At 45.4% G+C, this 16,469-nt stretch overlaps 1 protein-coding gene across 4 annotated transcripts in view; it reads left to right on the top strand.

Moving 5' to 3' along the window:
- The first annotated feature begins 6,951 nt into the window (after positions 1 to 6,951).
- LOC129019602 (WD repeat-containing protein 87-like) overlaps positions 6,952 to 16,469 on the top strand; it is a 29,829-nt gene continuing 20,311 nt past the window's right edge. For 2 of the 4 annotated variants that reach the window (XM_054462528.2, XM_054462525.2), the window contains exons 1-2: positions 7,641 to 8,189; positions 8,366 to 8,485. The gene's annotated coding sequence lies outside the window, so the exon portion shown is untranslated. Of the gene's footprint in view, positions 7,323 to 7,640; positions 8,190 to 8,365; positions 8,486 to 16,469 lie in introns of those variants that run through there. The other 2 variants (XM_054462527.2, XM_054462526.2) reach the window with 2 other exon arrangements.

Below are 16,469 nucleotides of genomic sequence, written 5' to 3'. Positions count from 1 at the left end.
CACGCCTGTAAACCCAGCACTTTGTGAGGCTGAGGAGGGGGTGGATCACCTGAGGTCAGGAGTTCAAGACCAGCCTGGCCAACATGGTGAAACCCCCTCTCTACTAAAAATACAAAAATAAGCTGGGCATAGTGGCGCATGCGCCTGTAATCCCAGGTACTAGGTGGGGGCGGATGCAGAATTGCTTGAACCCTGGAGGTGGAGGTTGCAGTGAGCCGAGATTGCACCACTGCACTCCAGCTTGGGCAACAGAGTGAGACTCCGTCTCAAAAAAAAAAAAAACGAAAGAAAGAAAAGAAAAGAAAAGACAGATGTTTGAGGTGATGGGTATCCCAATTACCCCGACTTGATAGTTCCACATTGTTTACAGGTATCGAAATAGCACACATACCCCCCCCCCGAATATGTACAACTATGATATATGTATAAAAATATAAAAAATAATAAAGGACAAAGAAAAATCTAATAAAAAGTACAACAGAAGGAAATATGTTAATCTTAAACAGGCAGCTAACAATCCTGCCTAAAATATAGCAAAGTGACAAAACCATAAGGAGAAACAGATTGTTGGAAATTTGAATACTCAATAAGAAATTGTAACACGCTTTTTTTTTTTTTTTTTTTTCCTAAGATGGAGTCTTTCTCTGTCATCCAGGCTGGAGTGGTGCAGTGGCATGATCTTAGCTCACTGCAATCTCTGCCTCGCAGGTTCAAGTGATTCTCCTGCCTCAGCCTCCCAAGTAGCTGGGATTACAGGCACCTGCCATCCTGCCTGGCTAATTTTTGTATTTTTAGTAGAGATGGGGTTTCACTATGTCGGCCAGGCTGGTCTCAAACTCCTAACCTCATGATCCACCCACCTCGGCCTCCCAAAGAGCTGGGATTACAGGCGTGAGCCACCATGCCCAGCCACACCCATCTAATTTTTGTATTTTCAGTAGAGACGGGGTTTCACCATGTTGGCCAGGCTGGTCTCAAACTCCTGACCTCAAATGATCCACTTGCCTCGGCCTCTCAAAGTGCTGGGATTACAGGTGTGAGCCACCACACCCGGCCTGCTTTTGGATACTTTAACAGAAAGGCAGAGAGAAATAAATGGTTGAGAGATTTAATCAGAGAAAGAAAAGATCCCAAGGATCTAAACAATACTTATCAACCTTTAGCTAATTATAGAACCTTAATTCCAATAAATGGCATATACAATAAATAGATAGCATATAAAGCCACTGAACCTTTAATATCAATAGCTTCAACCTTCAGCTAATTATAAAACTTTAATACCAATAAATATATACCACATACATTTTAAAAATTCTATTTCTCAGCTGGGCGCAGTGGCTCACGCCTGTAATCCCAGCACTTTGGGAGGCTGAGGTGGGCGGATCACGAGGTCAGGAGTTCGAGACCAGCCTGGCCAACCCAGCCTAGCCAACATGGTGAAACCCCGTCTCTACTAAAGATACAAAAAAATTAGCCGAGTGTGGTGGGGTGCGCCTGTAATCCCAGCTACTCAGGAGGCTGAGGCAGGAGAATCGCTTGAACTCAGGAGGTAGAGGTTGCAGTGAGCCGAGGTCACACCATTGCACTCCGACCTGGGCGACAGGGCGAGACTCCGTCTCAAAAAAAAAAAAATTCTATTTCTCCTGCTCCTTACAGATTAGACTTTTTTGTTTGTTTGTTTTGAGACAGGGTCTTGGTCTGTTTCCGTGCTGGAGTGCAGTGGCACACTCAATCATGCTCACTGCCACCTCAACCTCCTGGGTTCAATGCTGGGATTACAGGTGTACGCCACTGTGTCTGGCTGATTTTTTTAAAAACGTTTTTTATTGGTTATAAGCAAATCAAAAGCTTATCTATGGCTGGGCGCTGTGGCTCATGCCTGTAATCCCAGCACTTTGGGAGGCTGAGGCAGGCAGATCATATGAGGTTGGGAGTTCAAGACCAACTTGACCAACATGGAGAAACCCCGTCGGTACTAAAAATACAAAATTAGCCGGGCGTGGTGGCGCATGCCTGGAATCCCAGCTACTTGGGAGGCTGAGGCAGGAGAATCGCTTGAATCCCGGAGGTAGAGGTTGCAGTGAGCCGAGACTGCACCATTACACTCCAGCCTGGGCAACAAGAACGAAACTCTGTCTCAAAAAATATATATATAAAATAAATAAATAAATAAGCTTATCTACAATGGCAAAACAATGGCAATAAGGCACCTGGCAGGTTTGGAAAACAGCAAACAGGCCAGTGTTCCTGGAGTAACGGGGCCGGATTATGTTGGGACTTTGGAACCATTTTAAGGTCTTGGCTTTTACTCTGCATGCGATGGAAACCATGGGAGAGTTTGAGCCAAGGAGTGTTGCAGTCTTATATTTTTAAAAAGCACTTTGATTGCTATGTAGAGAACAGATTGCAGTGAGGTAGTCAGAAATGCAGCGAAGGGGAGTGGAAGCAGAGGAATGAATGAAGAGTCTGCTACAGTAATCTAGGGGAAAGAGGACTATTGGGCAGATCTGGATCTATTTGGAGGATGAGCCATAAGGATTTACTGATAAGACTGGGTGTGGGTATGAGTGAAAAGGAAGAGTTAATGATGACTTCAGGGTTTTTTGGCTTGAACAGTTGGAAGGTTGGAGGTACAATCGAGTTGGGGCAGATTAACAAGGAAGTAGATACTGGAAGGAAGATTAGGAACTCATAAATTCATTTTTGGACAAATCGAGATTAAGAGGCCTATTAGATGTTTACTTTGTCTAACAGGCAATTGGATATATGACTCTGGAGTTGAGGGGAAAGGTATGAGCTGGAGTTATAAATGTGGCAAACATTGATACCAATGAGGTGCCTGGCAGGTTTGAAGAACAGCAAAAACGCCAGTATACCTGGAGCAAATTGAGTGAAGGGGAGAGTAACAGAAAATTAGGTCAGAAAGTAGGCTGGGCGCGATGGCTAACACCTGTAATCCCAGCACTTTGGGAGGCCGAGGCGGGCGGATCACTGAAGGTCAGGGGTTCGAGACCAGTGTGGCCAACATGGTGAAACCCTTGTCTCTACTGAAAATACAAAAATTAGCCAGGCGTGGTGGCGGGCGCCTGTAATCTCAGCTACTTGGGAGGCTGAGGCAGGAGAATTGCTTGAACCTGGGAGGAGGAGGGTGCGTTGAGCTGAGATTGTACCACTGCACTCCAGCCTGGGTGACAGAGTGAAGACTGTGTCTCAAAAAAAAAAAAAAAGTAACAAGGGGACATATTATGAACTCCAGATGAGAAGATACCTAAAGCCATGAGACTGGATGAGATGACCAAGGGAGTGTGGATAAGGAAGAGGAACAAAGATTGAGTGCAGAGGAGCATCGATATTAAGAGGTTAAAGAAAAGCGGAAGAATCAGCACAGGAGATGGAGAAGGAGAGGCTAATGAGGTAGAAAAAAAACCAAGAATGTGTGATGTCAAGGAAACTAAGTGAAGAAAGTGTATTAAGGAGGAGGGGGTGATTATTTGTGTTAAGTGCTGCCAACAGGTCAGGTAGAATAACAATCGAAAGTCAACCATTAAATTTAGCAAGATGATTGTTGGTAACCTTGACAAGGACAGTTCTGGTAGTGACAGATGCTGAAGTATAATTGGAATGGGTTCAATAGAGGACAAGAAAAGAGAAATTAGAGGCAGGAAATATAGACAATACTTTCTATGAGTTCTGCAGGAAATATAGACAATACTTTCTATGAGTTCTGCAGGAAATATAGACAATACTTTCTATGAGTTCTGCAGGAAATATAGACAATACTTTCTATGAGTTCTGCAGGAAATATAGACAATACTTTCTATGAGTTCTGCAGGAAATATAGACCATACTTTCTATGAGTTCTGCAGGAAATATAGACCATACTTTCTATGAGTTCTGCAGGAAATATAGACAATACTTTCTATGAGTTCTGCAGGAAATATAGACAATACTTTCTATGAGTTCTGCAGGAAATATAGACAATACTTTCTATGAGTTCTGCAGGAAATATAGACAATACTTTCTATGAGTTCTGCAGGAAATATAGACAATACTTTCTGAGTTCTGCCTGGAATGGAGCAGTGGTTGATGGGAGTAGGGGAATTTTTTAAAGTGCGTGTGTGTGTGTGTGTGTGTGTGTGTGTGTGTGTGTGTGTTGTTTGTTTTCAAGGTGAGGGAATTGCTGGAGTCAAGAACTGGACAGAGGTCCTGCTTTTGGCTGGGCACGCTGGCTCACGCCTGTAATCCCAGAACTTTGGGAGGCTGAGGCAGGTGGACCACTTAAGGTCAGGAGTTTGAGACCAGCCTGGCCAACATGGTGAAACCACGTTTCTACTAAAAATACAAAAGTTAGCTGGGTGTGGTGGCACATGCCTGTAGTCCCAGCTACTCAGGAGGCTGAGGTGGGAGGATCACTTGAACCCGGGAAGCAGAGGTTGCGGTGAGCCGAGATCGCACCACTGCACTCCAGCCTGGGCTACAGAGCAAGACTCCGTCTAAACAAACAAACAAAAACTGGACAGATAAAAGGGGGTGGAATCTAGTGCCTAATTGCTGAATGGACTTTAGATAAGAACACGGTTAGTTCATTTGCAGCAAGAGAGGAGAGGCAGTGTATATGAGCAGAGATGCAGATAGGTAGGCATGGTGCTGGGAGTCTATAGAGAATCTCATCTGACAGCTTTGATTTTCTCAGTGAAGAAGCACTTATTAGCCTAGAGGGAGGCAATGGGAGTGTGCGGTCGGTTTGAAAACTTGTGTTTGGCAGTGAATGGACTAAAAACACAACGAAACCCTAAACAGCGTGTCTGCGGGGGAGCACTCAGAACTACTTGAGGTTCGTGGTTATAACTTGAAAGCGGGAGCAGGGTGGCAGTGCACTTTTCTCCAGCCACATGCGGGCCGGGGTGCAGCCTGGCTACTTAGGGAGCGGAAGCCACCGCCTGGCGCCTGCTGGGAAGGCTCCCTCTTCCCACAGGATCTCCTGAGAGCTGCAATCCACCTGTCGCCTCCACCTTTTCTCTTTGGGAACTTTGAGGGGGAGGGAGAGACGAAATACAGGGAGCTACAGACCGGGCACACTGAGAGTTGTATGTTAGGAGCCGTAGTTCCCAACGCCCTGTATGTTAGAAGCCATAGTTCCGCTCACCTCCCCAAGTACCATCTCTGCTCCTATCTACTTGCAGGCAACATTGGGGAGGTGAAGACCATGGAGACTCCCAACACGAAGCAGATGGGGAACTTTAGTCCTCCTGTCATCACCCTCATCTGCTACCACCAGAGGACGCTGGGGAATAGGTTAAAGGGAAAGGAGAAATCCATGGAACTTAGAAGAGATCTTACCTGAAAAGTCAGTTTCCCCAATGCGGGGCACAGCTGCACGGGGAAAACCCAGTCCTCTGGCCGCCACTCCCCGTAGAGACGGACGAAGGCAGCGCCTGGGGGGCGCTACGCCCTGGACGCTGGCGGATGCAGTCCCGTGTCACGGTCCCCGATAGGACTTGCAGTCCGCGCCCCCACCCGGAAGGCCGACGTCTCCCGCCCCAAGGCGAATCCCGCACTAAGGCCGTAATAGGGGCTTGTCACCACCACCACCCCCCACTTTATTTTTTTTATTTTTTATTTTTATTTTGAGACGGAGTCTCGCTCTGTCGCCCAGGCTGGAGTGCAGTGGCGCTATCTCGGCTCACTGCAACCTCAGCTTCCCGGGTTCAAGCAATTCTCCTGCCTCAGCCGCCTGAGTAGGTGGGATTATAGGCGTCCGCCATCATGCCTGGCTAATTTTTGTATTTTTGGTAGAGACGGGGTTTCGTCATGTTGGCCAGGCTGGTCTTGAACTCCTGAGTCACCACCCTTTAATGCCGCTCTCCCCATCCTGTCCCTCCTGTGTCGGTCTCCGAACGCCCGGCTCAAGGCACTACTCGGAATTGGAGAGGGGGAGAGCCGCGAGACCCAGAGAAAAGGAGGGCTGAAGAGCGCGTGAGGCGTCAAAGTAGGAAGCCTCCTGTGGAGCAGGAGCTGCCGCGGGAGCCTCGCAGAAGCTCCCGGGCGTGGAGGTGGGATGAGACGGGGGGCGTGGCTCCGCGGATGGTAGAGCCCCTCCTCTGCGCGCGCGCCCTAGCCCCGCTCTGGCTTGCACGCACGCGCGTTCGGTGGGTCCCGCGTGCTTTCTCGCCAAAATGCGGCGGCTGCTTTTCCCAGCTTCAGCCAGGCGGCAACAAGGTTCTCGTAGCGCACCGGAATGGCGCGGAAGGGAGCCAATGGTCCGGCTTAGACACCTGCCCCTGCTCCTGCCCAACGCCCTGAGACACCAGGTTCTATACACGGAGTCCAGGGCCGTGTTTTCCGTGTGTGTGTGTGTGTATTTTATTTTTGAGACAGAGTCGCCTCTGTTGCCCAGGGGTGTGTGTGTGTGTGTGTGTGTGTGTGTGTATGTTTTACTTTTGAGACAGAGTCGCCTCTGTTGCCCAGGCTGGAATGCAGTGGTGCGATCTCGGCTCACTGCAGCCTCCGCCTCCCGGGTTCAAGCGATTCTCCTGCCTCAGCCTACTTTGTGGCTTGGATGACAGGCACGCGCCACCATGCCTGGCTAATTTTTGTAGTAGAGAAGGGGTTTCGCCATGTTGGCCAGGCTGGTCTTGAACTCCTGACCTCAGGTGATCCGCCCGCCTCGGCCTCCCAAAGTGCTGGGATTACAGACGTGAGCCACCGCGCCCGGCCTTCTCATAGCTTTTGTTTCATGGCTTCTTCCGGCCTGGTGGAACTCAAGCGTTGCCTTTATGAAGGGCTGCATGGGGACCCCGTAGAACCATAAAGAGCCGGCCATGCTTGCAAACCGCTGATGCAGGGCCTCTGTCACAAAGGCCACAGCGTCCTACGCACATCCCAGCACGGCCAGGCGGGACAATGGCATAATGGCTCAGAACATGTCTGGAGTCTGACTCTTGGCCCTGCCACATTCTGGCTGTGTGGTGGGGCATTTCCTCACCTGGAGGAAGGGGAATGATAGTAGCTTTAAGTAGTGTTGCTACATTTTATTTAGCAAATTAAAATGGAGGACACCCAATTAAGTTTGGATGTCAGCTAAAAAAAGAAAACAAGGGCCGGGCGCGGTGGCTCCCGCCTGTAATCCCAGCACTTTGGGAGGCCGAGGCGGGCGGATCACCTGAGATCAGGAGTTCGGGACCAGCCTGACCAACATGGAGAAACCCCGTCTTTACTAAAAATACAAAAATTAGCTGGGCGTAGTGGCCGGCGCCTGTAATCCCAGATACTCGGGAGGCTGAGGCAAGAGAATCGTTTGAACCCAGAAGGCAGAGGTTGAGGTGAGCTGCCATTGCGCCATTGCACTCTAGCCTGGGCAACAAAAGCAAAACTCCATCTCAAAAAACAAAACAAAACAAAACAAAAAAAAAAAAGAAAGAAAACAGAATTTTTTAGCATATATCTGCCAAATATTGTTCACTGAAATTCAAATGTAACCGGGCATCAAGTTCAAATGTAACTATTTTATCTGGCAGCCCTGATTAAGGCATTGTTTGGAGACAAGGCATGAACAGTTCCTAGAGCAGTGTCTGGCACGTGTAAGCACACAATAAAGTTTATTTAGATAAAAGGGTCACACTCCCTGCCCTCCCTCACAATATATTAGTGTCTCTACTCATCCGGCTGTAGGATCTCAAATGGCCAGCCCTCAGAAAGTCACTCTGTCATAAAAGGACAGTTTAAATCTCACCATCCCACCGCAATGTAGTGACCCCTTTCCACTATCACAAACTACCAGATTTCCCCTGCCTCCCAGCGCTTGGCACATTCATGTGGGGATTTTCATGCTCTTCATGTTGCTGCTTTCACTGGACATATAGGGGAGGGGCTGGGGGAGTCCGAGGCATTGTGATGTTGGAGCCAGTGACACTCTTTCTGGGGGAAATTGTAGCTGGAGTCTGTCTCTTCTAGAACTAGTGCATGTAATCCTCTGTGTGTGAGCCAGGAGGCAATGGAGAGTCAGAGGGGAAGCCTATGATGTTTGTATGATGTTAGTAACAGGTTTTCCCCATGGGGCGAATGTATATTGAGTGGCATTGGTCCCACTGACCTCATTAAGACATCTGCCATAGATGAGATAAAACTTTGTTCAATCTGAGAAGTCCAAAGGAAAAAAAAGTTGAAGGGGAGAATCTAGCTTTTTAAACGTAAGTCTATTTGACTCTAAAGTTTCTGTTCCATCTCTCTTATTCTCCCTTGATTTCAGCGTGCCCCTCACTTCTCTCATACTTAATAGCACCGTGCATTCATACTGCATTTTAAAATTATAATGCATTTTTATTTCATTATCTCACTGTCTTTTTCTTTTCTTTTTTTTTTTTAGACAAAGTCTCACTGTCGCCCAGGCTGGAGTGCAGTGGCGCGATCTCGGCTCACAGCAACCTCTGCCTCCAAGGTTCAAGCGATTCTCCTGCCTCAGCCTCTCAAATAGCTGGGATTACAGGTGCATGCTAATTTTTGTACTTTTAGAAGAGATGGGGTTTTGCTGTGTTGGCCAGGCTGGTCATGAATTCCTGACCTCAGATGATCCATCCGCCTTGGCCTCCAAAACTGCTGGGATTACAGGCATGAGCCACTGCACCCAGCCTCTCTTTTTCTAAATGCTTTAGTAGGGAAAAAGAAAAGGGAATTTCTCTGAGGTCAAGAAGGGTTAAAAGTGAAATATCTCACTCTCACCAAAAATTTAATGGAATGAAGTCTTAGTCTAAGATTTAGAAGTGTCAGGAAACCCCCATTTTCCCAGTTAGAGCTCCTAGTCGTAAATTACCAGAGGAAATTTTGGGAAGGCTCTGAGATTGTGGGATCTAACTCTTATTTCCCTTCACACATCAGCTTGCTGTAGCAGCCCACTCTCTCTTTCCTGTACTTTCACTCTCCCTTCTTAGTGGCTTCTTCCCCTTGACTTTTAAATATGTTTAACTTTCTCATTTTAAAAAATCCTTCTTTGCAGGGGCCACTTGGTTTTCCCTTGCATGTACTTGAGAGTTGTATGCAGGATTTTGGAAAGTTTAAACTTTACTTATGGTAGGCTGGGTGTGGTGGCTCACAGCTGTAATCCCAACACTTTGGGAAGCTGAGGCAGGTGGATCACCTGAGGTCAGGAGTTCCAGACCAGCCTGGCCAACATGGTGAAACCCTGTCTCTACTAAAAATACAAAAATTAGCCAGCCATGGTGGTGCATACCTGTAATCCCAGCTACTCAGGAAGCCGAGGCAGGAGAATTGCTTGAACCCAGGAGGCAGAGGTTGCAGTGAGCCAAGATTGTACCACTGCACTCCAGCCTGGGTGACAGAGTGAGAATCCATCTAAAAATAATAATAAAATAAATAAGCTTTACTTATGGTAGAAATTTAGTAAGATAAAAGAAGAAAAAGAAGTAGTGACTCTCGCTAGGTGGAAAAGAAAGGGCTGGAATTGTTCAGCTAGGGATAGGAATCCCAAAGGAGGTCCTCCATTAGCACACTGGTGTCAGCTGGGAGCTATTTGTCCTTCTCCCCCACAAGATAAGTACAGAAATTCAGAGTAAGCATTTAGGAACTTTTATAGCAGTTTTACAGAGTAATCTAATGTATGTTGAACTTAATAATAAAAAAATCAAGGTGGCTCACGCCTGTAATCCCAGCATTTTTTGAGGCTGAGGTGGTTGGATCACTTGAGGTCAGGAGTTTGAGACCAGCCTGGCCAACATGGTGAAACCCCGTCTCTACTTAAAATTCAAAAATTAGCCGGACGTGATGGCACACCCCTGTAGTCCCAGCTACTCTGGAGGCTGAGCCAGGAGAATCACTTGAACCTGGGAGGCAGAGGTTGCAGTGAGCTGAGATAGTGCCACTGCACTCCAGCCTGGGCGAAAGAGCAAGACTCTATCTCAAAAAAAAAAAAAAAAAAAAAATGGGGTTCCATTACCAGAGCAGCTAGCAATCCTAAACCTAATGGGAAATGAAGGAGAGCTGGATATGGGTGTTTACAGTGTGACTTTCACAGAATACTTTTTTTTTTTTTTTTTGAGATGATGTCTCACTATGTTGTCTAGGCTGGTCTCAAATTCCCAGACTCATGAGATCCTCCCACCTCGGTCTCCCAAAGCGCTGGGATTACAGGTGTGAGCCACTATACCTGGCCTAGAATACTTCTTTTACCTGGTAGACATCCTGACTCTCAGTCCCACCCATGACCAGGAAAACTTGTTTATACTGGCAGATGTCCTTGTGGCTCTTGTCTGACCCATGTCCCAGCTCTGACACCGGGAGCCCAGTGTTATGTTCCCTCTCGCATCCTTGGGGAAACCCGGCCTGAGGCAGCCCCTAGTTTTTTAGATGGAAGGCGCAAATCCAACACATTACCACAATAGAAAACAGGTTCAAAGATTTTTTTACTTAGAGATCCTGGGCAGGGAAGGCACAATGAGTCTGGAAGGCAGTCCAGATGTCCTTGGAACATGCAAGGCAGGAATGAAGAGTCAGGTGGCCAGAGAGAAGAAACTGGCAGTATATATAAGGGAATACGGTGTGGATCACTTTAAGTTCACAGGCTTATTTATTTATTTAGAGATGGAGTTTTGTTCTGTCTGATCCCGGCTCACTGCAACCTCTGTCTCCTGGGTTCAAGCAATTCTCCTGCCTCAGCCTCCCAAGTAGCTGAGACTACAGGCGTGCACCAACATGCCTGGCTAATTTTTGTATTTTTAGTAGAGCCGGGGTTTCGCCATGTTGGCCAGGCTGGTCTTGAACTCCTGACCTCAAGTGATCCACCCACCTTGGCCCTCCAAAGTGCTGGGATTACAGGCATGAGCCATCGTGCCTGGCCCATAGGCAAATTCTTTTATTTGGTTTATTATTTATTATTATTATTTATTTAATATAATAAAAAATATTATTTAATTTTTTGAGACAGAGTCTTACTCTGTCGCCCAGGCTGGAGTGCAGTGGTACAATCTTGGCTCACTGCAACCTCTGCCTCCTAGGTTCAAGAGATTCTCCTGCCTCAGCTTCCCAAGTAGCTGGGATTACAGGTGCCCGCCACCATGTCCAGCTAATTTTTTGTATTTTTAGTAGAGACAGGGTTTCACCATGTTGGCCAGGTTGGTCTCAAACTCCTGACGTCAAATGATCCACCCACCTCGGCCTCCCAGTGTGCTGGGATTACAGGTGTGAGTCAGTGCTCCCAGCTGACAAATTCTTTTAAAGGAAGCTGTGGAAAAGCAGGGAGCCCAGTCTTCTAGGTGGGAAAGATGCCTCTAAGTTCTTATCTCTGGCCACCGTCCTGAGTCCTTTGGGTGTGGTATGGAACTGAACAGGGTGACTGATTCCTGTTTCTTGTATGAGAAAGTTACACTTGTATTTAAAATTGATACCAAGACAACATTAAATTAAAACAATTGACTATACTGTTTTCCACAGCCACTGCACCATCTGACATTCCCACAAGCAATGTCAGAGGGTACCAATTTCTCCATTTCCTTGCCAACACTTGTTATTTTCCATTAAAAAAAATTAAAGCCATCTTGGTAGATGTGAAGTATCTTACTGAGGTTTTGCTTTGCATTTCCCTAATAACCAGTGATGTTGAGCATCTTTTCATGTGGCTCTTAGCCATTTGTATACACATACACACACACACACACACATATATATTTGGAGACGAAGTCTGGCTCTGTCGCCCAGGCTAGAGTGCAGTGGCACGATTTCAGCTCACTGCAACCTCCGCCTCCCAGGTTCAAAGGATTCTCCTGCCTTAGCCTCCCGAATAGCGGGGAGTACAGGTGCATGCCACCACGCCTGGCTCATTTTCGTATTTTTAGTAGAGACAGGGTTTCGCCATGTTGACCAGGCTGATCTCAAACTCCTGACCTCAGGTGATCTGCCTGCCTTGGCCTCCTAAAGTGCTGGGATTATAGGCATGAGCCACCTCACCCAGCCTGTATATATCTTATTTGTAGTAATTTCTATTCAAATCCTTTGTCCAATTTTTAATTGGGTTATTTGCCTTTTTGTAGTTCAGTTGTAACAGTTTTTTATATATTCAGGATACTAGGCCCGTATTAGATACATGATTTACAAATATTTTCTATCATTCTGTGGGTTGTCTTTTCACTTTTTTTTTTTTTCCTTTTTCAGCAAATATTGGACCTGTGTGAAATCTTTCAGTTTTTTTAATAGTGTCCTTTAGTGCACAAAAGTTTTTAATTTTGATGAAGTCCAGTTTTTTTTTTAGTTGCTTATGGTTTGTCATGTCTACGAAACCGTTGCCTAGTCCAAAGTGACAAAGATTCCTGGTTTTAGTTCTTATATTTAGGTATTTGATCTATTTTGTGCTAATTTTTTTAATGGTTTGAGGTAGAAGTCCAAATTTATTATGTTGCATGTAGATATTCAGTTGTCCCAGCAACATTTGTTGAAACTACAAATTCTAAGTAATTCTTTCTGTATTTTTTGGTGTTGTTTGTTTTTTTGTTTGTTAGTTTTTTCATTTTGAGACTGAATCTTGTTCTGTCACCCAGGTTGGAGTGCAGTGGTCCCATCTCAGGTCACTGCAACCTCTGCCTCCTGGGTTCAAGCGATTCTCCTGCCTCATCCTCCCAAGTAGCTGAGATTACAGGCACAAACCACCACGCCCAGCTAATTTTTGTGTTTCTTAGTAGAGACGGGGTTTCTCCATGCTGGCCAGGCTGGTCTCGAACTCCTGACCTCAAGTGATCCTCTCGCTTCGGCCTCCCAAAGTGCTGGGATTACAGGTGTGAGCCACAACACCTGGCCTGCTTTTCCCATTTTTGTCCTCTAGGTTCTTCACTGGATTTTTCTCCCTTGTGTTCTTTCAACTTTTGTCCTTATGCTTGTGATACTTGATTTTTCTTTGATTTCTGCCTCCTCTCTATTTGTTCTTACCCTGTTCTTTCAGCATCTCTTCCCTGGATTTTTGTATTTTTGCTTTGTGGTCTTCCGTCATAGAGGCAATTGCATCAAGTTCTTTTTTTCATTCATGGCAAAATATTTGGTTATAATTTTTTTTGTTTTTGAGACAGTGTCTCACTCTATTGTCCAGGCTGGAGTGCAGTGGTGAGATCATAGCTCACTGCAGCCTCAACCTCCAGGGCTCAAGCAATCTTCCCACCTCAACCTCCTGAGTAGCTGAGACTACAGTAGTGTGCCACCACTCCCGGCTAGTTTTTTATTTTTTGTAGAGATGGGATCTCACTATGTTGCCCAGGCTGGTCTTGAACTCCTGGGCTCAAGCAATCTTCTCACCTCAGCCTCCTGAAGTGCTGAGATTATAAGCAAAAGCCACCACACCTGGCCTAGTTATAATTTTTATTAGATCCATTGAGGCAGTTTTCCAGTGAAAGCTCTTCATATGTTAGTTTATTTTGTCACTCTTTCCTTCAGAGTTCGTTTTGTAGTTTTGGGTTAATGTAGCTAGTCCCTTTTTTCTTGCAGAACATTGCCTAAGTTGGGTTTTCCTGGATGAGTTTTTCTTTTAAGAGGTTCCTTCTGCCTCACATATGGCTTTTGTAGGAGACTGATCCACTCTGTCTCCTCTGTTTTTGCTTTCCAGTTTCTTACAGTGTAGTTGCAAACAAGAGGTATAGATCCCTATCTGACGGTGGACTCCTCACCTGTAGGAAATTTAATTTTCCAGGTGTTTTCTTTTCCTCTGCTTTTTCTTTTCTTTCTTTTTTTTTTTTTTTTTTTGTTGTTGTTGTTGTTAAGATGAAGTCTCGCTTTGTTGCCCAGGCTGGAGTACGGTGGCACGATCTCAGCTCACTGCAACCTCCATCTCCCGGGTTCAAGCAATTTTCCTGCCTCAGCCTCTTGAATAGCTGGGACTACAGGCACACACTGCCACACCCAGCTAATTTTTGTATTTTTAGTAGAGACAAAGTTTCACCATGTTGGCCAGGATGGTCTTGATCTCCTGACCTCATGATCCACCCGCCTTGGCCTCCCAAAGTGCTGGGATTAAAGGTGTGAGCCACCACAGATGTTTTCTTATATCTGCTTCTGTTTGTCTTTCTTTTTGCTCAAATTTCTTTCCATAGTTTCTTGTCTCCACTTCCTCCCTATAGTTGTTTGTCATCTGAGCTGCTTTTCCCAACTTTTACATGTAATTTGTTGTCTACAGATTATGCTTATCCTTGTTTTGCTGAATGTTGAGCTTGCAAAGATTTTTTTCACTCTCCTTATTGCTTTCAGATCATTTTAAGGAACAGAAGCCCATGATACTGTAAAGTTTCTATGTCTTACATTTTAGATTTTTCTCTTATAAACAGCATGTACTTAATTCATTTAAATATTCAATTTGGTCTCTCTTTTATCTGATGAGTTTAATCTATATTTATTAAGATAATGAAAGATTTGTTTCTATCACCTCATTTCTATGTATCATACCTCTTTTTTCCTTCTCATTTTATTTCTAATATTGGATTGGTTAATGTTTTCTAATGTTTTCTTTATTTCATACCCCTTTTCCTCAACTGGTAAAATCATGCATTCTATTTGTTTTTTTTTTCTTTCTTTCTTTCTCTCTTTCTTTTTTTTTTTAGATGGAGTCTCGCTGTGTCACCCAGGCTGGAGTGCATTGGAGCGATCTCAGCTCACTGCAACCTCCACCTCCCAGGTTCAAGCGATTCTCCTGACTCAACCTCCCGAGTAGCTGGGACTACAGGTGCATGCTACCATGCCTGGCTAAGTTTTGGATTTTTAGTAGAGATGGGGTTTTGCCATGTTGGCCAGGCTAGTGTTGAACTCCTGACCTCAGGTGATCTGCCCACCTTAGCCTCCCAAAGTGCTGGGATTACAGGCATGAGCCACCATGCCCGGCCTCTATTTTTGTTTTTTTTCTTTATGGTAGTTTCCTTAACATTTTTAATATACACATATAACAGAATGTTAAATCTGACTTTCCGTGTTCTGGGAGTTTTATTTGAGATCAGTAGGTGTTTGATAACATATGAAGAGCATGCTAAGAGATTGTGAAGGATTTTTTTTGTGACTCTTACATTATTATCCTCTTAGGTATAAAAATTAAAATGATGATTTCTCCAGAGAGAATTGTTGATGTCCTCTGTGGTGTTTCTCCTTCTCTCTTGCTTTTCTCCCTTGTCAGTCCAAGTGAGGGACATGTCAGAGAATCATTTGGAGAATGTGAAGGTATCCCTGTGAATTTGGGGTATGCCTGGATAAAAGTTTAAAGAAGTGTAAGCTTTCAGGAAGCTGGTCATGAGTCAGCTCTGTCTGTGGAAGTCTCTCACTCCAAGGTTTGTTTTTGTCAAGCATTCCAGTGCTTCATGGAAGGGTTTTAATTCCAACTCCCTATCACTGGCCCGAGTCCTGGGTCTTCTCTTTACCAGGGCAATACTATCCAAGCCACTAGCCATTATGGTCATTGATATTTGTGGTCTTTATGGGCTCTGCTAACTACACTTTCTCAGGACACAACAGTAGTCAGCACTTGTTGCTGTGGGTTACCCTCTACTTCCCTAGTTTCTGGTTCCTGAAGCTCAGGTACTTGTTATTTTACCCTTCTTGGATTTTGTAGTGTGAGGCTTTCAGGTTATTTTAGCCTGGCGTCTTGTCATAATTGGATATCTATATGAACTTGTTCAGTGTCTGCCTTCTATGCTAGACAGTAAACCCCATCCAGGCAGATACTCATTCTCCTTCCCTGCTTCATCTCTAGCTCTCAGCACAGTCGGCATATAATGAGCCGTGAGGAAATATTTGTGGAAAGTGGGTGACTTTTACATACATGAGGACTTCAGTAGGAAAGAGGGATGGTGGTTAATAAATGTAATTATGTCCACAAATATTAGATTCCTAATAAAGAGAGCTAGGCCCCTGCATTATTTCAGCTAAGCTACAGCTGGCTCACCTAAACTCACCTAAAAGCTTTACTTAATGTATTTTTTGTTCTGTTTCTAGACTATATAAAGCACCCACTTCACTCTATTCTTTTTCTTTTTTCTTTTTTTGTTTGTTTTTTGAGACGGAGTCTCGCTGTGTCGCCAGGCTGGAGTGCAGTGGTGCAATCCTGGCTCACTGCAACCTCCGCCTCCCAGGTTCAAGCGATCCTCCTGCCTCAGCCTCCCGAGTAGCTGGGATAGGTGTGCACCACCACGACCAGCTAATTTTTTGTATTTTTAGTAGAGACGGGGTTTTCCCATGGTGGCCAGGATGGTCTCGATCTCTTGACCCTGACCTCGTGATTCACCCTCCTTGGTCTCCTACAGAGCTGGGATTACAGGCGTGAGCCACTGCACCTGGCGTTTTTTTCTTTTTCTTTCTTTCTTTTTTTTTTTTTTTTTTTTGAGATGGAGTCTTGCTCTGTTGCCCAGGCTGGAGTGCAGTGGTGCAATCTTGGCTCACTGAAACCTCCACCTCCTGCGTTCAAGCGATTCTCCTGCCTCAGCCTCCCTAGTAGCTGGGATTAC

Source organism: Pongo pygmaeus, chromosome 20 (genome assembly GCF_028885625.2).
Source record: "Pongo pygmaeus isolate AG05252 chromosome 20, NHGRI_mPonPyg2-v2.0_pri, whole genome shotgun sequence".
Classification (NCBI taxonomy): domain Eukaryota; kingdom Metazoa; phylum Chordata; class Mammalia; order Primates; family Hominidae; genus Pongo; species Pongo pygmaeus.
This window is presented reverse-complemented; position numbering and strand designations above follow the sequence as displayed.